The sequence below is a fragment of the Lutra lutra genome, chromosome 14 (assembly GCF_902655055.1).
Source record: "Lutra lutra chromosome 14, mLutLut1.2, whole genome shotgun sequence".
In the NCBI taxonomy this organism is placed as follows: Eukaryota; Metazoa; Chordata; class Mammalia; order Carnivora; family Mustelidae; genus Lutra; species Lutra lutra.
Window position 1 is genome coordinate 59,483,256 of NC_062291.1, and position 25,406 is coordinate 59,508,661.

Here is a 25,406-nt window from a genome sequence, read left to right on the forward strand (position 1 = left end):
TTCGGCTCAGGTCATGCTCTCGGGGTCCTAGGATCGAGTCCCACATCGGGCTCTCTGCTCTGCAGGGAGCCTGCTTCCTCCTCTCTCTCTCTCTGCTTGCCTCTCTGCCCACTTGTGATCTCTCTCTGTCAAATAAATAAAATCTTAAAAAAAAATATTTTGTGGGGGAACATTTGTGGGGGACTTTTCTTATGTCCCTGAATGGAACTTGCGCAGTTCCATGGTTTTTAATTTTCACTCTCAGATAGCAAGTGTCTAATCTTAGGTTATCAGACCTTTATACTTCATTCAAAACTATATCTACTCCCTGCTAAAAGGGTCATAGAAGGGTAAAGAAAAAGTAAGGAAAGCAATAAAATTCTTATTAGTACTGCTATAATTCGGCTTCATGCTCTCTGAAGGTGACAGTACCTTTACAGATATTTCAAAGCACCATACACACACTCAATGCTGGCAGTCTGTCGCATTCATTTCCCTCAACTTGGGAGACTGCACTCTACCCTGGCAGCTCTTTCCTTGCTAAGGCCTGTTTGCCTGTCTGTGAACTTCTATTGAACTGGACCTAAACATCCCCCATACTGCCCTTGTAGGTATGATCCCATATCTGACCCACTATTCCTTTAACAATCCTCCTCAAGGGGCACTTGGGTGGCCCAGCGGGTTAAGCATCAAACCCGTGATTTTAATTCAGGTCATGATCTTGTGAGTCAGGAGACTGGGCCCTGTGTTGGGCTCTTCATTCAGCAGGAGCCTGCCTGAGATTCTCTCTCTCAAATAAATAAAAATCTTTTTAAAAAATTCCTCAAATATCTAACAAGATATAATTTAATACCGTCCTTTTAGATGAGGAGTCTTTAAGACTGTGTGGCCAGTTTCTAGGTATAACCTTCTGCACCATGGACTGGTACCCAGTTTTAGTATGTAAATAACACCTATTATATATTGATGCCTTAGTAGAAACTTCTAATTTAACATGCTGCTCTAATTCCATACATTGTAATGTGAAATGTGTAACTCAATCTCCACATAATTCCAAGAGTACACAGGCCAGGACCTCTCCTCAGCCAATAGACTCTGAAGCAACTATAAGGAAGAGTCTGAGAACTCTAATTCCCGGAATATTTGGTTCTTCCTTTAAATATCTTCATTCATTCTCAAAAGGCTGGTTGACCAGAGATGACTTGGTAATTAAAATAGTCAGGAATGAGGTAAAATCTACAGTTGGCATTTGGAGGTTAAGTGCCCCCATATCCTTGTTGGTAGCATTCTATATTCTCCTTATCATTTCTGACGAGAGCCTTCCAGAACACCAAACTCTTTGAGAATTCTTTGGCCTAGCTCTACTTCTCATTTTCCAAAACATATTCCATTGTATTTAATCTCTGGTGATCCAAAACAAAAATTTCAAAACATTTAACCTTCTATCACTGGTCATCTGGCCAAGAATTAATAGTAATAAATTTTCTTCAAATCCTTGAAACAACTAGTTTGAAAATGCTTAGTATTTCATGAAATCTGGAATTTCATGGAAATGATCCTCCTGAAAATGCGAACTGCCTATATATTTTTAAAGGGTAATTTTATAATTTCTTATTTGATGACACATTTCTGTGAGGAATTAAGCAAACAGGTGCAGCAGCATGCTAAGTGAAAATTGGGAAGAGCTGTTTCTAAGAGAGAGGACTCTAAGTCTTACTTAGGGACAAGAACATTAATGGATTTTGAGGTATATTTTCCCAGAATCATTGCAATTTTGATGGTGAATAAGCTAATTAGGCTATTTAGTGTTCTGGTACTTGTTAAAAGGTTTGCTTTAGGTGTCTTCTGGCAGAGCAGTTTTCACACTGTTACTAATTTTTTGGATGTCAGATTTCTTTAAGTTAGACTTGCGTGTATTCCAAATTAGGTGATCCATAAGGAATAAAGCACAAGGGCAATGGTTTGCCTTGTGACTTCACTTTTCTGATGAAAAGTAATAATAAGTAGAGCTTATTTTTCCATTTCTTCAGTTTTTTATTTCTTGTTACAATGGAGTGGAGCTGTCCAAGCTCCTTACGTGCCAGACCAGAAGTCACAATGTTTATTTTTAATTCTAATTGTTGATGAAATTCCTCTCTATAAAATAAGGATGAATAATAACTCCCACATGCACACAGGATTTTAAGATTATGCCAGAAAACATATCTGAAAGTCCCTAACATAGTGGCTACTTTAGGCACTTACCCATTTGTTGGGTCTAAATTTGTTGACGATGAACCACTCCAACTTAAAGTTTTGTTTTATAAATATCCATATACAGGCTGAATGTTTTGAACTTAATAACAATTCCATAATGAAACAATGATATGTATGGTAATTAAATTACCAGATTTTCCAAAAAGCTATTCTTATCTAGCCTATAGTAGAGTAATGGTATTTGTCTGAAAATCTCTACCAAGAGAGCTATAACTCTGATATCACGGAGTACCTGAGAATAGCAAAAAGAAGAGGAAAATGGAGATGGTTGCAAAAGTAACAAATACATCTTAACCAGGTGCCATTGTTCCCACTTCCTAAATCCTTCTCCCTCTAACCAGTCTGTGACATCTTCCAAGGCTCCTAATTCACAAATATTATTTCAATGATGCTAATGGTACTTCTCCAAATTCAAGACAGAGAACTGATACACTTTAAATAGGTATTTCTAGTGAAAGAACTGGGGAACAAAGTCTTGAAGGGAACATGTGAATACCCCTGTTTCAAAGATAAAAATTACACTGCTCTGGGGAAGTAAGGGTCTAGTCTCAAATACACTTTCTCTGGAATTTTCATCTCTCTTAGTCATGCCCCAACAATATATTGATGAGGTCCATTTCATGAATAGCTTTGCCAACTTCTGACTCATATTTCATAGAGAGATGGTATCAGGTTAAGAAAAAAGAATCTAATATTGGAAAGCCAAAGTCACAATCACTGCATGATTCTACCAAGGTCCATTCATTCTATTAAACATTCATTTCCATTTTTCCAGGTCTGTGCTTGGTACAGAGGGTGCAATGGCAAGCAAAACATGGATCTTGCTTTAGAAGCTCATGGTCTAAGCTGAAGAGAAATATTCTAAGTAAAATTTTATTTGGTCTTACTCATATCCTGGCCCATATGTGAACTAATCCCTGTGGTAATTTGGCATCATATTCCTACCCCTGAGGTGAGAAAGATGGGGTATGGAGCAGAAAGACAGGCAAAGAACACAAAGATTGCATGTCCCATATAAATGACATTAGGGTTCTCCAAAGAAGTGGGATGGTAAAAGAAATGCTATAATCAGAAAGAAGAAAACAGAATATGTTGGCTTAACATACAAGAAACCCTTTCCCATGGATAGTACAAGTCAGAAAGAAGACATATGGTCACAAGTACATGAGGTTTCACAAAGCTACATATCTGGACAGCTCATCAGGAAAATTCTCATTCCCCATCTACTACAACCAAACAGAAAGAGTAAATGTATATATTCTTCATAGGAATCCTATAACAACAACAACAACATGGTGATACATGTTGCTCAGTGATCTATTAGTAAAAGATCCTAATTTGGCACTAGTGAAATACAGCGTGCCATTCTAGCCTTGCCAATCATTTCCCAGGCAAGTCACAGAAAAGCCACATAGGCTTGCCAACACGACAAAGTGCCAGTGGCACAACTTTTTTTTAAATGAAACATTCTTCTAATTATTCATGCAACATTGATTCAGTCCACAGACAGAAAATGAAAGAGCCACATACAATAATTTACCCAATAACCTATTTAGGGCATTCCCTAGTCTGTGTAGAATAGTGCAGAAACTCTCAGGGCACAAGGTTAGGGCTGAAAAGAGTCTGGAAATTGAGATAGGAAATCTAAGAGAGAAAAAAGCCACAGGAGGGGAGCTCCCAAAACTCTGAATAAAAATTATAATCTACCTACAAAATCTGAGCATAAATTTACCACAGCACTGTGACCCTCCAAAATCTCCGTTGGAAAGCAACAGCTGGAAAGCTGAAAAGGCTGAGCAAAGATTTCAGCTGCTACCCAATGCAGGGAAAGAGTGTTCTGAGTTTGAATTATGCCAAGTTAAAGAGGCTTGACAAACATCTGGACTCTCCAGTAAAACTGCAGAAAGAAGTAATGCCAAGGAGTAAAGTCTATGTCTCACCCTAAGACTAAAAGAGAAACTAAAACAGATCTGCCCTATTAAAGCGTAAAAAGAAGCCTACATTAGTTCAAGGTGACCAACCAATAATTGAACTGTCTTTGAACTGTCTGCTTGAATTAAAAAAAAAAAAAAAAGCACTCTTCAGGGAAAAAGAACAAAATCCAGATTCTCTGTCTGTATCGAACATAATACCCAGACACAATCAGAAACATACTAGACATGGAAATAGGAAAATGTGACCCATAGTCAAAAGAAAAAGTAGTCACTAGAAACCCCAAAATAATGCAGATGTTGGAATTAGCAGATAAGTACATTTTAAATTTTATTTTTTAATTCCAGTATAATTAACATATAATGTTATATTAGTTCCAGGTGTGCAATATAGTGATTCAACAATTCTGTACATTACTCAGTGTGCATTAGGATAAGCATACGTTTAATCCCCTTCACTATTTCACCCATTCCCCCACCCACCTCCCCTTTGGCAACCGCCAGTTTGTTCTTTATATTTAAGGGTCCATTTTTTTACATTTTATTTATTAGAAAGAGAGAGAGCATGAGCTGGGGGAAGGGGCATAGGGAGAAGAAGAAGCATGCTCCCTGCCGAGCAGGGAGCCTGATGTGGGGCTTGATGCCAGGACCCTGAGATCATGAACTGAGCCGAAGGCAGATGCTTAAACAACTGAGCCACCCGGGAACTCCAAGAGTCCATTTTTTTGCTTCTCACTCTTTTTCTTTGTTTAGTTTGTTTCTTAAATTCTACATGAGTGAAATCATACAGTATTTGTCTTATTCTGATAGATTTAATTCACTTAGCATTATAACCTCTAGATCCATCCATGTTATTGCAAATGACAAGATTTCATTCTTTTCTATGGCTGAGTAATATTCCATTGTGTGTGCGTGTATGTGTATGCATACCACATCTTCTTTATCCATTCATCTACTGATGGACATTTGGGTAGTTTCCAGACCTTGGGTATTATAAATAATGCTGCAATAAACATGGGGTGCATATATCTCTTCAAATTAGTGTTTTCATCTTCTTTGTGTAAGTACCCAGTAGTGGAATTACTGGATAATATGGTAATTCTAGTTTTAATTTTTGAAGAGCCTCCATACTGTTTGCAGACAAGTATCTTAAAGCTGCTATTATAAATATAATCGAGGTCTAAAAGAAAAGATGATCATAATGGATGTGAAGATGGAACATTTAAGCAGAAAAATAGAAACCTTGCACAAGAACCAAATGAAAACCCTAGAAATGAAATCTGCAATATCTGAAATAAAAAATTCAATAGATGGGCTCAACAAAAGATTGGAACCATCCCTCCAAAAGTCACAAACTTGAAAAGTTCTTTGGCTGAAGAGAAATGACATCAGATGGGACTCAACACATATAAGGAGAAAAAAAGCAGAGTGGAGGGGCACATGGATGGTTCAGTCAATTAAGTATCTGACTCTTGATTTTGGCTCAGGTCATGATCTCAGGGTTATGAGATGGAGCCTCATGTCAGGCTCTGCACTGAGTGAGGACTCTGCTTAAGGTTCTCTCTCTCTACCTTTCCCTCTGCCCCCTCCCATCACTCCCTTCCTCTTTAAAAAAGTCGGGGGAGGGGGGGAGAGATTGGATATGGTAAATATGTGGATAATCTTTTTTTTTTAAGATTTTATTTATTTATTTGTCAGAGAGAGAGGAGCTAGAGTGAGCACAGGCGGAAAGAGTGGCAGGCAGAGGCAGAGGGAGAAGCAGGCTCCCTGCCAAGCAAGGAGCCCAATGTGGGACTCGATCCCAGGATGCTGGGATCATGACCTGAGCTGAAGGCAGATGCTTAACCAACTGAGCCACCCAGGCATCCGAATATGTGGATAATCTTAACAGATGATATTTTTTTTTAAAGATTTTATTTATTTATTTATTTGACAGAGAGAGAGAGACTGCAAGAAAGGGAACACAAGCAGGGGGAGACGTAGAGGAAGAAGCAGGCTTCCCGCCAAGCAGGGAGCCTGACACAGGACTTAATCCCAGGAGCCTGGGACCATGACCTGAGCCGAAGGCAGACGCTTAATAACTGAGCCACCCAGGCACCCCAACAGATTATATTTTGCAATCTCTATTCATTTCTTGAAAAAACAACTGACTGTGTATACTTAACACTACTGAACGATACATTTAAAAATAATTATGATAAATTTTGTATGTTTTTTACCACAATAAAAAACTTACTATTTAATGAAAAAAGCAGAATATTGTATTGTGGGGATTACAATACTCATAGATATAAAATATATAAAACAATATCACAAAGGATGGGGTGTCTAAGTGGAATTACAGTGTTATGCAAGTTTTACTGCAGTTAGTATTATATTAATTCTTTTTTTAAAGATTTATTTATTTGTCAGAGAGGGAGAGAACAAGCAGGAACACAAGCAGGGAGAGAAGCAGGCAGAGGGAGAAGAAGTCTCCCTGCTGAGCAAGGAGCCTGATGCAAGACTAGATCTCAGGACCCTGGAATCATGACCTGAACTAAAGGCAGATACTTAAATGACTGAGCCACCCAGGTATCCCAGTACTACATTAATTCTAAGCAGAATATGATAACTTAAAGGTCAATACTGTAATCTTTAATACAACTACTTAAAAATAATACAGATGTTAAGCTAAAAAGTCATTAAAATAATTAAAACAAAACATTAAAAATTTGATTAACTCAAAAGTAAACAGGAATGGGGCGCCTGGGTGGCTCAGTGGGTTAAAGACTCTGCCTTCGGCTCAGGTCATAATCCCAGGGTCCTGGGATCGAGCCCCGCATCGGGCTCTCTGCTCAGTGGGGAGCCTGCTTCCACCTCTCTCTCTCTGCCTGTCTCTCAGCTTACTTGTGATCTCTGTCTGCCAAATAAATAAATAAAATCTTTAAAAAAAAAAAAGAATCTGTTTCTTGGTTAAAAAAAAAAAAGTAAACAGGAAAGGAGAAAATACGAGGGGGGAAAGGCAAGAGAAACAGATAGCACAGAGGAAAATGGTAGACTTAGAATTCTACTTTCAACTATGTTGAATTAACTGGTACTAAATCAGCCCTCCTGAAATAAACTATAAATCTGAACAAACCATTTAAGATAAATTTATTAAGACAAATTTATCAGAGAACAAGAGATAGCACATAACTGCAACCCTTGAGAGAAAGGAAACTCATGAGGTGAGTGAGCCCAGGATCAACTAACTCTCTAACTGCATATAATTTTCCAACTGTAATACAGAGAAGCTAGAGCCTGAGCTGGTCGAGGTGATATGAGGAGGCAGAAATCAGTGTTCGGGTTGGTTGAAGTAGCTGTAATCTATGACACAAGGTAACAGAAAAAGGTGGCTGTGCAGAGAAGGCCCCAGGAGTCCTATGGGAGGTCCTCCATAAATCCCTGAGGACAAGGCTATACATGTTCAGAGTGAGACCATGAGAGTTTACCGGATAGGAGTTAATGTAGAGTTGAAAGGGAAATAGAGATATTAGAAAACAAGCACTGCTAGCAAATTCCTGGTCCCTTCAGAGCGGAGAGATCCTGCTAATACTTTGATAACATCACTGGTATTCAGTTGAAACACTAGAAAGCCACACCATAAGAGTAATGACCAAGCCTTAGTGTAAGACCTACTCTAGATGCATCCTAACAAAGTATGAAACCAAGTTTTAATAAGATCCAGAAGATAAATGGAGTTTGAAATTTAAGTCCTGACAAGTTAGACCAGCTTGAGAAACATCCTGAACTTTCCACAGATCTGTGGAAATTAAATTAAATTACAAGTCAAAAATAATGAGATAATTAGAAAATCTCCTAGTATCTGGAAATTGAATCTTTTCTAAATAGCCCGTGGTCAAGGTAAAATCACAAGAGAAATTAGAAAATACTTCAAACTAAAAAAATAGTAACTTACCAAAATTCATGGAACACAGATGAAACAATGTTTAAAGGAGGAATTTAGTTTTAAATTCACACATTAGAGAAAATAGCAAGATGTAATATCAATTACCTAAGTTTCCAACTTAAGAAGCTAAAGAACAAATTAAATCCAAAGTAAGTCATAAGAGAGGAATAATAAAGATCAGAGTAGAAATCAGCAAATAGAAAATCGACAAAGCCAACACTTTTTCTTTTAAAGTATTAATTAAATTAACAAACACCTAGCAAAAAAATTAAGAAAAAAAAAAAACAAGAAAATCACAAATAAACAATATCAGGAATTACAGAGAAGCATCACTACAGATCCCACAGACATTAAAAGGATAATAATGTAATATTATGAACAACTCTATGGCAATAAATTCAACAACATAAAAAAATGGGCAACTCATTTTTAAAAAAGACAAAAATTGGGGCACCTGAGTGGCTCAGTGGTAGAGTGTCTGCTTTTGGCTCAAGTCATGATCCCAGGTCCTGAGATGGAGCCCCAGCCCTGTGTTGGACTTCCTGCTCGGCAGGAGGCCTACTTCTCCCACTCCCCCACCCCACCATTTCTGTTTCCTCTCTTGCTGTCTCTCTCTCTCTCTGTCAAATTAATTAATTAAATAAATAAGACAAAAACTTATGAAGAAATACAAAATCTGAATAGGCTCTTTATGTGTGAAAGAAACTATAATAAAAATTTCACACAAATAAAACTCCATGCCCACCTGAGTTCACTGGAAAGTTCTATCAATCTTTAAGGAGACTTAATATCAATGTTACAAAAACACTTCCAGAAAATAAAAGAGAAAAGAAAGTTTCTGCTTTTTATGTCAGCTTAACCCTGATACCAAAATCTGAAAAGGACATTACAAAAAAAGAAACTTACAAATAGCCCAAATCCTCAACTGTATTAATGGGAAAAGATGGTATTTTCAACAAATGCTGCTAGGATAAATGGATAAACATATGAAAAAAATGGATATTAATCTCTCCATGACACAATTAACTAATGTGAAAGCAAAACTATAAAATGTCTAGAAGAAAAAAATGAAAATTTTTGTGAGCTTTTGAGTTGACAAGGATTTCTTAGATATAACACCAAGAACATTAAGTATAAAAGAAAATTTTGATAAACTGGACTTACCATAATTAAAACTTTCTGCTCTACAGAGCAGAGTTGAGTTTTATAAAACTGAATAATAAGTTAGTTCACGAACAGGAGAAAGCATAAACAGACTGTGGGATACTCATACAGTGGAAAACAACTCAGAATTTATTTTACTTATTTATTATTATTTGAAATGGATCAGTTATCTAATTAGGTTCTTTGAAAGAAATTTGGAACACCAATTTATAAAGATAAACTCCATTTGTGAAAGAAAACACAGAGCAGAAATAGCTCTGACGCTGAAGAACAGCTTTGATTTTTAGCAGAATTTGTGAGTCCACAGCTTTCTCATCAACCTTGCACTGTTCTGTAATCCCATATTTCTCCTTCTCTATGTCAAAAAATCTCACCTTCCTGGTGTCTGGGTTTATGCAGCTTCTTCCTGAAATAAGCATAAGTGAGATGTTTTGGGATTTTTGCACTGATCTCAATTTTGATGGATTGGCAATAACAAATTTCTGGTGTAGTCTATGCAGAGGAACTCGACTGAGGGCCAGCGATCCAGTCAGAAGTAGTAAGCCACTACTCAGTTGCTTCAGGAAAACCACCCTCTTGCTTCTCTGGTGTCCAGTGAAGATAATCAAAATGGTCCCAAGAGTGGCGCTAGCATGCAGTTTTCTCACATGCTGACTGAAAAGTTTTGCCATAGCTCAATAGCTTTCAAGCCATATCTTCCGTAGATAATACCTAGGCAATTTGTGAAGCTTAACCACTCAGATATCACTATTCCTGTCACCACCAACTGGTTTTATGACAGTATCAAGAACCTTCTTTTTCCTTTCAACCCTGGATTTTGCTACTGAATACTTCCTCTTGTACATGGTCTTTTTGTAATACATAGCTGATTGGGAATATCTACCAATTCTTCTGACTAGGTCAGACTATTAGTTGCAGGGTCCTTCTTTGGCGTTTCAGCCTTGAGATTACCCTTCTTAACCTTGCCTCCAGCATCAGCCTTCTTGGCTTCAGGTTTTTTCTCCTTGCTATCTGGCTGCTCAGCTTTCATCTGCCATCTCACTATCTTGTGAGCCAAAAAAATTTTTAATGAACAACTGATACATATAACAAAGATAACTATTTTGGGGGGCACCTGGGTAGCTCAGTAAGGTTTCAGCTCAGGTCATGATCTCAGGTTCATAGGATTGAGCCCCGAGTGGGGCTCTGCACTCAGTGTGCAGTCTGTTTGTGATTCTCTGTCTCTCTACCCCTCTTCATGCTATAAATAAATAAATAAATAAATAAATAAATAAATTCTTAAAAAGAAAAAAAACAAAGATAAATATTGGAAACATTACACTAAGCTTTAAAATTTAGACACTCAAAATGGATGAAAGACCTCAATGTGAAACAGGAATCCATCAAAATCCTAGAGGAGAACATAGGCAGTAAACTCTTTGACATTGGCCACAGCAACTTCTTTCAAGACACGTCTCCAAAAGGAAGGGATACCAGAGTGAAAATGACCTTGTGGGACTTCATCAAGATAAAATAAAACTTCTGTACAGCAAAGGAAACAGTCAAGAAAACAAAGAGGCAAACCATGGAATGGGAGAAGATATTCACAAATGATACTACAAACAAAAGGCTGATATCCAAGATCTATGAAGAACTTCTCAAACTCAATACCCAAAAAACAGATAATCAAGTAAAAAAATGGGCAAAAGACATGAACAGACACTTCTCCAAAGAAGACATTCAGATGGCTAGCAGACACATGAAAAAATGTTCATCATCATTAGCCATCGGGTAAATTCAAATCAAAACCACACCAAGATACCACCTTACACCAGTTAGAATGGCAAAAATTAACAAGGAAAGAAACAACATGTGTTGGAAAGGATGTGGAGAAAAGGGAACCCTCTTACATTATTGGTGGGAATTCAAGTTGGTGCAGCCACTTTGGAAAACAGTGTGGAGATTCCTTAAAAAATTAAAAATAGAGCTACCCTATGACCCTGCAATTGTACTACTGGGTCTTTACCCCAAAGATACAGATGTAGTGGAAAGAAGGGCCATATGTACCCCAACGTTCATAGCAGCAATGTCCACAATAGCAAAACTGTGGAAAAAGCCGAGATGCCCTTCAACAGACAAATGGATAAAGTAGATATGGTCCATATGTACAATTGAATATTACTCAGCCATCAAAAAGGATGAATACCCAACTTTTGCATCAACATGGACAGAACTGGAAGAGAATATGCTAAGTGAAATAAGTCAAGCAGAGCAAGTTAATTATCATATGGTTTCATCTATATGTGGAACATAAGGAATAACAGGGAGGACATTAGGAAAAGGAAAGGAAAAGTGAAGGGGAAGAAATCAGATGGGGAGACAAACCATGAAAGACTGTGGACTCTGAGAAGCAGAGGGTTTTAGAGAGGAAGGAGGTGGGGGAATGGGCGAGCCTGGTGATGGGTATTAAGGAGGGCATGTATGGCATGGAACACTGGGTATTATACATAAACAATGAATCTTTGAACACTACATGAAAAACTAATGATGTACTGTATAGTGACTAACATAACACAATAAAAAAATCTAGACACTAAACAGTATACACAAAGTTCAAGAACAAGCAAAATAATCTATAAAATCAATATGTATTTGCCTTATGAGACGTGGATGGACTGGAAAGGGACAGTAGGGGGCTTTCTGAATGATAGAAATGTTCTAGATTCTGTTTAAGGTGATGATTACATAGGTGCATACTTTTATCAAAAGCAATCAAATTGTACACTTCAGATCTTTGCATTTTAAAATAAAGAAATTTTATTCAATTTTTCAAGTGACAATATAAAAAAATTTAGTTCCTGATGAATTATGTAATTTTCCATCTGGATTTCAAAAGGTACCAAATACCAAGTAAAATAAAACTCAATGACCCATACACCTTACATGAATCCAATTATAGACTATAGCAGCTAAAATGAAAGGTTCCAAAATTTACTCACTTAATATTCTACAGATAGGAAAGGCATATCCACTATGAAAAGACCCAACAAGAACAAGTATGGAGTATCTTCTGTTATCTGCTTCTTCTCTTCACCTTCCCACAGTGTTCAACTTCCAAGGAAACCCCATCTGAACACTCTGAAGACCAAAAGCTGTCCATAAGCTTTCAAGCCTTGTCACCATAAGCTAGGAATAACTGCAGACAAAACTTATCCTCAAAACAATAACCAGGACCAACCCAAAAGCAATCACTTCTTTGGTAGCCACATTAAGGTCATTCAAGTCAGTGAGACTGACTTTTCTCAACATTAACCTGGGATTCTAATCCAGCTGACATGGAGATGAACTTATTTTGTCCAGCTGGCTACAAAAGCACATGCATGAATTCTTTTTTGCTCACCCTCATGCTAGCCTTTCCCTCCTCTCTTCCTGTTTCTTTTCTTTTTCACACATGCACAAACAGTCACGTCGTCATATGAGACAAGTGAACACTGAAACTTATGGGTAAAAAAACAGATGTTTTCCAATTATCCTTCACAAAACCATATTTTATATCAGGTTCTTCTATGGATTTATAGCCAATGAAGAGAGGTTACTACATTAGCTCATGGAGGGGGATGATAAAAACTGGAAAGGAAGAATCAGACAAGGCAAAGAGAAGCTATCCAGAAGGCTGCAATTGGAGAAGCATGACAAATGGGCAGCACAGTTTTAGAGGGTTCCGGCAGAAAGGCAGATTGCCTGACTGGGAGAGATTCTCCACAGCTGGAGCATCGCACACACCATCTGGAATTTTTTAAATCTGCTTTCCCCAGGTGATCTGATTCTCAGAGTGCCAGTGGAGATGAGAAAAGAAGTAATTGTATAGCTCAGAACAGCTCCAAATGTTCCCCAAATTAGTTAATGAAATCTTGTTTGAATCAGTTTCAGCTTTTCCTCCAAACTGAGCCCCTAGTTTTGTGGTGTTGTTCCCCCACTAAAAAAAATCAAATGGTAGGAGTTTAACCCCTAAATGTTTTCGATACAGTGGAACAAAACATGATTCCCAGCACAATGGTCAAAAATGGTGCTCCAACTGTCAGATCTGGTTCGAATTTCCCAAGACAGGCCAACAAAGCTTCATTTTCAGTCTCACTCCTCTTGACTGGTCTTCGCACTACTTTTAGCTGTTGCCAAATGGAGAACCTACATACTGAGGTCCCCAGTTTTTGTTCCCAGATGATCCAAACTCCAGATTTAAAACAATTAGGGAAAATACAATTTTAATAATTAAGAGCAATCATAAACCAAACTCTCATAAAAATTAAAGACTTTGTTTTTCTTTTTTCTCAATATATATGTGTCTGTGAATATGAAGGTGGAGTGCAGTAGGGGTACATGCAAGGAAAGAAGAGATAGAGCTTACTGGGGAATAAGAAGGTGAGGGAAGGAATAAAAAGTAGCAGGAAAGGAATTCTGCCTCTATCATCTATCCTCATATCTTCCCCTAGTTGACTTCTTTTTTTATGTCTCCTATCTTGTTTTATACCAGAAGTATAAAGCAACTTTTTCTATAAAGGGCAAGATAGCAACTTAGCAACTATTCTAGGCATTGTGGGCCATGAGGGTTATGCCACAAGTACTCAACTTTACCACTGTAGCATAAAGACAAACAGAGACAATATGCAATGAATGAACATGGCTTTGTGCCAACTTATGCATAATGAAATTTGGATTTCAAATACTTCTCACATGTCATGAAATAATATTGTGATTTTTAAAACCACTTAAAAATGTAAAAGCCATTCTTTGCCCTCAAATCATGCAAAAAAAAAAAAAAAAAAAAAAACCTGTCAGCAGGCTGAATTTGGCCCATGGGCCACAGGTTGCCAATCCCTGTTTAATATTAATAAATACCATTATTCAAGGTTCAATTGCAGAACTAAACAATGGCTGCAGCAAGAGTCTCACATGATTCCTTACTCAGAGTAGTTTTTCAAAATTGAAGCTTTCCATTATACCATGAGGAACTGTGGTAAACTTGTCATTCTCAGGATCACAGATGCCTAAAGGTGTAAATAAATTTGTATCTAAAATAAATTCCTTCCCTGCTTTTAAACTTAAAATCTTCTCCTTTACTTATTCTTTTTATGGATCTTCTTCATTGTTGTTGGCATCAAGAAAGGACAGTGTCTTGATGATCGTAAACATTCTTAAGTATCTACCAGTGCTTTACTATGGTGATGATAAAGATTAATACAGAGAGCAGTACATTTCTTTTCTCTTTCTTCCCCCCCACAACCCCACTTTTGTTTAAATGAAAACACTAACATGTCCACTCAAACAAATTAGCATCTCTAAGTAGGCAGACTATTTTCTGGGAACAAAAAACTCCTATGTCATTCTTCAGTATCTGAATTTACAATTATAAGTTACAATTTTAAGAAAGGGGAAAAGAAACTGGATATGAAAAGATAAGCAAGAGTAGTTTGTAACTTTTAAGTTTGGGCACAGCACTTTTCACATGACTTTTCACTAGAGGGACCATTCTTAGCCAAAGGCACTAAGCCAGCAGCTGGTGCTACAGATATGGTCCTGTCCTCAAAAAACTTAGTCTACTTGTGGAGACATACATAAGAGGTAAAAAGAAGAGTAATATAATAAACCATGAACACTTCACAGATTTCAATATATATTAAAATACACAACAGGACAGAATTCCACACAGATATTCTAAAAATGAAAGCTTAGAGAAATTGTATGAGAAAAATTCCAAGTCAAAAATATATTGAAAAGATAGTTTTGCCTAACAAAAACAAAATTAGAAAAATACCCAAAAAGTCAATAATAAAGTATAAATCCTCTACCTACTCCCCCAAAAACCTATGGATAAAAAGGAAGGATCATCCTGAAAGAAAGACAATTGCAAATATAGTAAAATATAAGAAGTAAAGCATAAAAGATATAATAAAATGATAATATGGACATAAATAAATGTCCTTGTGACATATATTGGGAGTTATAGTTTTTAAGTTTAAAGTCAACAGTGAATTTAAAAGTTTGAGCTAGTGTGTTTAAAACTCTACAGAAAATGCAAACATTTGGGGAATGCAAACTGGTGCAGCCACTGTGGAAAAACAGTATAGAGATTCCTCAAAAAGTTAAAAATAGAACCACCATATGATCCAATAATTGCACTACTGCATATTTACTCAAAAAATACAAAAACACTAATCCAAAGGGATACATGCACACCTATGTTTCTCCAATATTTCTATCAATAAGCCATCAAAACTCCTATCAGTAAGTCTTCTGTACATAACTAAACTGCCTGTAACTAGTTCTTTCCAGTCAGAAAGAAGAATGAAATGTTACCATTCTTCCAACCTACCCCTAATTCCTCACAGATATTTGCTATTTAATAGCTGAAGTTTCTCATTAAAATTTTGAGGGCATTTTATTTTTAGGGCATTTTTAGATAGTTTTTTCTGTTGCATTTTCCCCAACTCTCCATCTCTCTGTTGTTCACTGATACAAAGGTCTAGGAGCCCAGTATCATCACCATGATCTTCAACCAGGGCTAAAATTCTAAATCTGGAACTGGGAGATCTACTGAGATTGCAGCCAGTAATCTGTCCATAGGCATAGCCAGTGGTCAGAGCCAAAAGTCATGAAGTAAGTAAAATTAATAACCAAGACCTAAGCCAAGAGAGCCATAAAACAAAGTTGGCAAGGAGAGGCGGGGAAGGGAAATGGGTGTCAAAGCTAAGCCAAAGGAGTTACAAACACCTCATATTACCAGAACCACCTAGAGGCCATTGCAAACTGTTACTGCTGCTTTAGGCACAGTCTCCTTAAAGACTACTGACCAATGGCTGAGCCATAAGGAAAAGTCAGTTTGGAAGGGAACATCCTTTGTTGGGTGGCTCCTTAGCCAGTTCTCCTGTTTTCTAGTTTCCCTTATCCTGGTGTGCTATTTCTAGCAATGTAGGCTTAGATATGAATCCCTTCCTTCTTGGGCCAGTAATTTAAGCTCTATGCTAGTTCATCTGTACAATGATAATAATAATTCTTACTTCATTGATTTAGTTTAAAGATTGTATGAGAATACATGTGAAAATCTTAAAGATTTGACAAAATACAAATGAGTTTTTTTTAAGACACACTCTTAACAAAGTTATAAGAGAAATGTTAAACTGAGGGAAAATATTTATAACAAATATTTAAAAAGTCACTATCCCTAATAATTCAAAAGCTTCTACAAATCAGTATAAAAATACAAATAACACAAAGGAAAAAAAAATGGCAAGGCCTAAATAGGCAATTCACACACACACACACACACACACACACACACACACACACAATACAAGATGCTCAACCACACTGGGGATCAGGAAACTGCAAACTAAACAGGAAGGTACCACTTTTCAGCTTGGCAACAATTAGAGAGATTGATAATACCCATGCTGGCAAGTATTTGGGAAACAGGATATTCATATATACAGTTGGAGGAAATAGAAAACTTTTAGGTAGGCAATTTGCCTCTAACACTTAAAATGTGACTAACTTTCACTCTAGTTATTCTACTGCTAATAAACTATCAATCAGAAATACCATCATAAATTCATAAAAATACATGCATAGGTTATACATTAAAATACCTAAGCTGTATATAAATGTGTTCACTGATACAAAGGCATAGGTTACAGGCATAGGTTGCTCAAAATGACATCACTTAGGCCAGGTCATCAAACCAGGGGTTAATACCTAATCTAACTGCAGTTTTGACATCCTCCAGAAATTTAAGTCTTAACTAGTCAGTCAAAATTTTCTGTGCTAAGGTTATCTGACCTCCTGCTTCCTCTACTAAGGGAAAGTGATGACCTTGCCTGAAATAACCCTTTTCGTTTGCTAATAATTTCCTTGCCCCACCCTCCTTCCTATAAAAATCTTTCATTTTGTGCATCTCCTCAAAGATCCCCTCTACCTGCTGGATGGGATGCTGCCCAATTCTTGAATCATTTAATAAAAACCAATTAGATCTTCAAATTTACTCAGCTGAATTTTGTTTTTAATATATTGCTGCTATAAATGTTATATGTATACACATATATATTTATATGTGAACAGAAAAAAAAAGTCTGGAAGTTTATACAACTATTAATGGTATCAATTCCAGGGAAGCGGAATTGGAAAACATGGGAAGAAGGGACCTTATATTTTATATTTATGACATACTAAGTATATACACAGTATGTTGTATAATTTTCTCCAATCGAATGAACTTTTCATAATTTTTAAAGAAAATGTTCTGTAGATCATAAAGCAAGTACAGGTACTATTTTTCTTAAATTATACCTTATCAACCAAAAGAAATTTAAGGTGACATACAAATGTGAAGTGTTATTATTTATTACCAGAATTTCTTACTTAAAATTATTTTAAGTCAAGAAAAAAAGTTGTGTCAAGCCTTCCATATACATAAAAATGGTAGTAATTTTAGGTTTAAAATATAGAATTATAGCTCTCTTTAGAAAAAGTATGATTAGAGGGACACCTGAGTGGCTCAGTTGTTTAAGCATCTCACCTCAGGTCATGATCCCAGGGTCCTGGGATAGAGTTCTAGGATCAAGTCCTGGGATCAGCCCCTGCTAGATCAAGTCCTGGGATCAGGATCCCTGCTCAGTGGAGGGTCTGTTTCTCCCTCTCTGTCTACCCCTCCCCCTGCTCAGGCGCTCTCTCTCTTTCTTTCAAATAAAAAAATAAATAAAATCTTCAAAAAACAGAGTATCATTAGAGAAAAGTTCCTTGTAAACTTTAGCAAGTCTTACCCTTCTTTACTATTCTCACACTTAAAGCATATTACTGACATTACATTATTCTTAGAACATGACACCATATCTGATCTAGTTGTTTTCTAAAGTAATCACTGCAAACTAAAATTTCCTTCTTTCTATATCTTTCCTTTTTCTCAGTTTATTAAATCATTTTAAATCTGAACATATTTCTCCCAGGTACAACAGATGACCAGCTTAATTTTGTGAGATATAAGCAAATTAAACACACATGCTTTCCATTTCATCATGCAAGATAACATAAAAATATTATAAGTTCATAAAAAAAAAAAAACAAGAATTCCAGTAAACGGTGTTAAGCTCAGAGGCAAGTGGATCTTTAATGTGCCCCTTCTGTGCCCAGTTCTCCTTCAGTATGGCCTCAGGTTATCCCAAGGACCCTCCTAACAAAGCCTGATTTCAGGAAAGGATCTGAAAAGCAAATTGATGAGTAAAAAACATACAAAGGGAGACAAACCATAAGAGACTACCAATCTCAGGAAACAAACTGAGGGTTGCTGGAGTTGAGGGAGGTGGGAGGGATGGGATGGCTGTGTGATAGACATTGGGGCGGATATGTGCTATGGTGAGTGCTGAGAATTGTGTAAGACTGATCAATCACAGACCTGTAACCCCTGAAACAAATAATAATAGTAATTATATATTACTTTTAAATAACATACAAAGGAATAAAACTATAATTGTTAAATTTCAGAAATTGATTAAATTTTTAAATTCCACATGAATACCCAATATTTCCAGGTACTGTATACAATGTGAGCCAGATTGATGGGCCCTATCCTCAGAAAACACAGATAACAGATAAATAAACAAGTAGTTATACTAAAGTATGGTTTACTATAAGACACAATGTTTTGAGAGGGAAGGTCTAACCAAGTGCAAGGGAGCAGAGAATTCTAGAAGAAATAAGCAAGCCAAGGAGCAAAGAGTAAATGAGCATCAACTAAACAAAGGTGGGTGGGAAGAATGAAGGCATGAAGAATGTCTTCCTGACACCTCTGAAATCACATCACCCCACTTATCCAAAATATATGTCTGACTCTGATGAGTAGTGAAGGGGGAACAAAATTCAAACATTCTAACTTCCAGTTCTTTTCATCATTTGGAACACTAGATCCCTGGCATCCTCACCTCTCTTCAGCTTCAAATGGGTATGGAAAACAACAAAACTAAGGAAATAAGTCACAGAAAACCACAAATGCAGAGTACAAAGTGAATAGATACAGGCAGACAGCTGGGGAAATGGTTTTGTAAGACTTTCTCTAAAGGACAAATGTTTAGAACAAAACAAAATTCCCAGCAACAGTGTATATGCTCCTAAAGACTGTAGTTTTGGCAGGGCAGTAAATATTCAACCCCAATGTCCAAACAGAACAAATATCTGGATAGTCTCTGCCAAATCAAGATTAAAAACTTCTGAAATAAAAAATAGCCAGCAATAAATTTATCCATTTTCAGCTAAGCAATATTTAGAGGGGAATTTACAACTTTAAATGCCTCTGCTAGAAAAATATCTCAAATCAATAACCCGAACTTCCACCTTAAGAACGTAGAAAATGAAGAGTAAATTCAACCCACAGCAAAGAAAGGAAAGGAAATAATAAATAGTAGGTTGTAAATCAATTAAGTAGAAGTTAAAAAGGCAAAAGTAAAAAATAAATGAAACCAAAAATATGCTTCTCAGAAAATGAAAAATAAAAACAAAGTTTTTCAAATTTTAGCAAGACCCACTACCAAAAAAAAAAAAAAAAAGAAGAAGAAGAATAAGAGGACAAATCACGAAAATTAGGAATGTATAAGAACACATAAAAGATTATAAGGTAGTATTATGTACAGTTTTATGTCAATATATCAGACACCTTAGATGAACAAACTCCTAGAAAGGCACAAATAACCAAAGTTGACTATGGAAGAAATAGAAAATTTGAATAAACCCATAATGAGTAAAGACACTAAATTTATAATTTAAAATCTTTGCTCAAAGAAAAGACAAGATCCAGATGGTTTAATGGTGAACTCTATTAAGCATTTAGGAAGAAATAATACCAATCCTTCAGAGACTCCTCCAGAAAATGGAGAAGAAATACTTCCCAACTCATAATATGAGGTCAGTATTCTCCTTAGAGTGCTTTCTAAACTGGGTCTGAACAAAACCCAGGATCACAGAACTCAGTTAATTCCGACACCTCTGGGTTCCAGATGGATTCTTAAGGTGACCAAGGAAGCTGGAAATGTTATCCAAGAACACATTAAGAAAGCTCTAGAACCAACCTGGATCTCAAAAGTCCTTTCAAATATAAGACGATCTCATGAAGAAATTGAGAATAGCTACCTTAAAAAAAAAAAACTATAAAAGAATGCCCCCCCTCCCCCATTTCTGCCCAAAGAAGTTAGTAACTGGTATATTTTGGCTTGTAGGATCAAATCATGAAGGTCAGGCCTCTCAGTTCTCAAATCACTTTATAGTTTTTAGACAACCTTATTGGTTTAGGTGTTATCTCATATTTGAAGTTACTACGTCTATGGAAAAAAAGTGATTTCCAGTTTAAAAAAAAAACTTTTTCTTCCCTCTCTTCTTTCTTCTTATGTACCAAATTGCATGCACGCCACAGTTATATCTATATAAGCACAAATACAGGGAATGAAAAGACAAGCCACAGACCAGAAGAAAAGATCTGTAAATCACATATCTAATAAAGGACTTTTATTGGGAATATATGAAGAACTCTCAAAACTCAATTACAAATGAACAATGCAATTTTTTAAATGGGCAAAATTTTTGAAAATTCATTTCTCCAAAGATGATATACTGATGACAAATAACCACAGGACATGATGCTAACATCATTTTTCATTAGGGAAATAAAACTAAAACCACAATTAGATACTGCTGTCTTTGATCAGAATGGCTAAAATACAAAGACTGATCATACCAAGGATGTGAAGCTACTAAAACTTCCATTCAATAGTAGTGGAAAGTAAAATGATTACAAGCGTTATTTAAAAATGGTTTGGGGGTGCCTGGGTGGCTCGGTGGGTTAAGCCTTTGCCTTCAGCCAGGGTCCTGGGATCGAGCCCTGCATTGGGCTCTCTGCTCAGCAGGGAGTCTGCTCCCCCCCCTCGCCTGCCTCTCTACCTACTTGTGATCTCTCTCTTTCTGTATCAAATAAATAAATAAAACCTTTTTAAAAAAATGGTTTGGTAGTTTCTTAAAAAGTTAAACACACCCTTTCCAGAGAAATAAATGCATATATCCATATAGAAAGACTTGCACAAGAATATAATTAGTGGTTGCATTTATGATAGTTAAAAACCGAAAGAAAAAAAAGATGTCCATCAACAGAAAATGGATAACCAAATTGTGGTATATTGATACAACAATTATTCAACAATAAAATGTAATGAATTATTGATAAGTTCAATAACATGGATGAATTTCAAAATAATTATGCTGAAAGAAGCCAACAAAAAACAGCACATACTGTATGTCTATTTATATAAAAAACTTTTAAAGCGCAATCTGATGTATAATAACAGAAAACAGGTCAATGGTAGCCTAGGGATGGGGAAGCCTGAGTGAAACAGAAAGAAGGTATTATAAAAGGGCATGAGGAAACTTTTGGGGTAATAATTTGTGTTCATTATTTTGATTGTGGTGATGATTTCATGGGTGTATATAAATGCTAAAATTGATTACATTTTATGCTTTAAATATGTGCAGTTTATTGTATGTCAATTAAAACCATTAAATTTTTTGTTTTTTAAATTTCTCATACTTTAAAGATTATATACCTTAATTATGTTTGGTTACATTTTTCTGCTAAATGCTATTGCTCTGAATAAGATACTACAAAGTGGGAGGTAGGGATAGGGTGGTTGGGTTATGGACATTAGCGAGGGTATGGGCTATGGTGAGTGTTGTGAAATGTGTAAGCCTGATGATTCACAACTTGTACCCCTGGGGCAAACGATACATTATATGTTAATAAAAATAATTTTTTAAAAAAAGATACTACAAAGAGACTAATCATGTGGAAACCAAGTTATATCGGTGTGTCAGTTGTCATTCTCATTTCATGAATAAACAAACTGAACACCAAAGTGGATAAACAACTTGACCAAGCCCATTGAGACTATATATGATAGAGCCTAGATTCAAAGCCAGATCTGACTGGTTACAAAGCCCATGTTCTTCACACTGTTATAATTCAGGGGAAAAGTGGAATACAAAATGATATGGACACAACATTGTAATTATCTAAATAAAGGAAAAGGAAGACAATTTCTTACCATAAAATGATTTCATTTGTTTTAAGTTGTTAGCCTATTGTTCTTTGTGGGATACGGTTTTAAAATACACTAGTTTGTACTATCTTGGCCAAAAAAAAAAAAAAAAAAAAACAATACTTATAAAATATTTATAAAATGCTTTTGTTGCATTTTACTTTTCTAATAAACAATATAAACCAGGTCTATAGCATTTGGGAAGTAATGTCTTTCAGGAGAATTCCTTCTTAAAGCCATGGATTCCATCAGGGTCAGGGTATCTTTGACATTGACTATGGAGAGCCTGGAACCAAGTACTTTTAGATATATGAGAAAATATTGTTCAGAATTCATCACATTGTTTTACTTGGCATTATCCTGACACTGCTCAATCATTTTGTAAATCTGAGTGATTCCAAGTCTACATGTTTCTGATTTAGTTCCACTTAGCAAATCAAAGTGCTGTTTTATGAGTGCTGTTTGAGATTTAAGACAATACTCAACTGGTATCCTTTGAAATAAGGAGACTGAGTCAGAAGCCATCATTCAAGTGGCAGATGGGTTAAAGATGCTTTATACAAACCAGCTCTATCAGTTTCCACTGAAGTCTATGCTCTTGCCAAATGCATTGTCTTAGAATATACAATGAGTTTTTTTTCACATTTATAGGCCAAAATTCCTCTTACAGCCACATCTTGCTTCAGTTTACTTGGAATAAGTTTCTATCTCCTTTATATAATGCTGATTATGGAATATTTGAAACCATGTTTCTTGAATTCTAGGAGTCAAGAAATGCAGCAGAATTTACAGGTAAACAATGTACAGAGACTATGAGACCAGGACCAGCAGAAGTGCTCATATTCAAAGACAAATAGATGAGAAATAAATAGAAAGAAATGGGAATGTGTATAATCACAGATCTTTCTTGAAATTAAGGTAGAGCTGAGATGGAGTGAATAGAGATAATCTAGGTATCTGGAATTTTGAAGTATTTCCATAAATTCACATAGTTAAATAGAAAGTCATGGGCTAATCAGACATTCTCTCTCCCTTTCTCTTAGTTTCTCACTCACTTTCATGTTTCTCCAACTCTCTAAATTTTTTTTCCTACTCAACAATGAGAAAAAGTGTGGTGCAATGAGAATTTTTTTTTAAGATTTTATTTATTTATTTATTTATTTTTAAAGATTTATTTATTTATTTATTTGTCAGAGAGAGAGAGAGAGAGAGCGAGCACAGGCAGACAGAGCGGCAGGCAGAGGCAGAGGGAGAAGCAGGCTCCCCACAGAACAAGGAGCCCGATGTGGGACTCGATCCCAGGACTCTGGGATCATGACCTGAGCCGAAGGCAGCGGCTTAACCAACTGAGCCACCCAGGCGTCCCAGATTTTATTTATTTATTTGACAGATAGAGATCACAAGTAGGCAGAGAGGCAGGTAGAGAGAGAGAGGAGGAAGCAGGCTCCCCGCTGAGCAGAGAGCCCAATGTGGGGCTCGATATCAGGACCCCGGGACCACGATCCGAGCCGAAGGCAGAGGCTTTAACCCACTGAGCCACCCAGGTGCCCCTGCAATGAGAATTTTAAAAGAAGGAAGAGGAGGAGGAAAGGAATAGAAAGGAAAAAAGAAGATGAGAGAAAAAGTACTAGATGGGAGAATAGAGAAGAGAGAAAAAGAAGAGTATGAAAACAGCTGAGCACCTTTATCACCAAAGTAGCTTGTTTTGCTGGAGGGGAGCTAGGTGAGGGGATAGGGTAATTGGGTGGTGGGCATTAAGGAGGGCACTTGATGTAATGAGTAATGGGTGTTATATGCAACCGATAAATCACTAAATCCTCCCCTGAAACTAATAACATACTATATGTTAACTAAATTAAATTTAAATAAAAAATAAAAATAAAATAAAGTGTTCTTAAAACATGGTCTCAAATTTTTTGATACTCTTTCCATCAGTAAGTGGGCTCTATATTCCCTCCCCTTAAATCAGAGTAGTCTTTTGACGCTTCTACCAACAGAGTATAGTAGAAGTGATACTATGTGATATCCAAGATTAAGTCATTAAAAGCCAAACCATTTCCACCTGGTTCTTTTGGAATATTTGTCCTCTGGAACGTCCCTCTAAGGACTCCACAGCTTGGTACCCAACCACCACACCGGCAGAAACCCAATTCATATAAAGAGGCCACATGTAGGTACTCTAGTCAAGAGACCCAGTTTAGCCCAAGTTTTGAGTCATCCCATCCCAGGCAACAAAAATGTGAGGGAAGAAGCCAGGACCAACTTCACAGGCATACAACCTATACAGTCACACAGGGACCCACACTCAGAAGGGCCTTAGCCTTGGTTGAATCTCTGTTGTTGCCATCTTAAAATTCTTAATAATTTTATCTTTGAATTTGTGTTTTATAAATGAAGTCCAATGGAACATGAGTGTGAGCAGAGGAGATGCACACAATATGCATGTCTGCCACAGTTCCTTGCTGTCCCATTAGCATATAGCTTTCGTGATGCTCACTACACAGCCTCTATAGAATACTTATCTTATACCCAAAGTCCTGTGCTGATAAAAGCTCTGAGCTTAGTTTAAAAGTCACCCTCTTAAATTCAGAATGATTGTATCTTTGACCTTGTATTTTGTAAGTCAAGTCCATGGGACAATGCAGCATACATGCATAATTAAAGGTGATAGGCACAAAATGTATGTCCCCACCACATCCCACCCCACCCCACCACCCCTCTCACATATATTCTCCATCATGCTCTACAAGCACAGACTTTTCACAGATCTACAATATGTGTAAGTTCAGGAAGACTTAAATTGAGTCCAGGATAAGTATGTTTTACACCTATGCTTGAGTAAGCAGAGGCACTAATAGCCTGCAGAAATCACACTTTTCATTTAAACTAGAACTTGCTTTGAATGCAAGAAAAAAGTTGTGGCGTTCTAAGAAACTAGAACAACCATGGAAGTCTATCATATCCTCTTACTCATGTTCTTTCTTTGTATTAACCAACTACCTACAATGCAAATGATTACATGAAAAGTTAAGGGAAAGACAGAACAAC

At 36.6% G+C, this 25,406-nt stretch overlaps 1 protein-coding gene and 1 pseudogene across 3 annotated transcripts in view; both read right to left on the reverse strand.

The window, feature by feature from the left end:
- Window positions 1-25,406, reverse strand: part of HPSE2 (heparanase 2 (inactive)) — a 675,922-nt gene that overhangs the window by 538,079 nt on the left and 112,437 nt on the right. The gene's annotated exons all lie outside the window — the stretch shown is intronic.
- On the reverse strand, window positions 9,429-10,288 carry LOC125085026 (60S ribosomal protein L6-like; annotated as a pseudogene).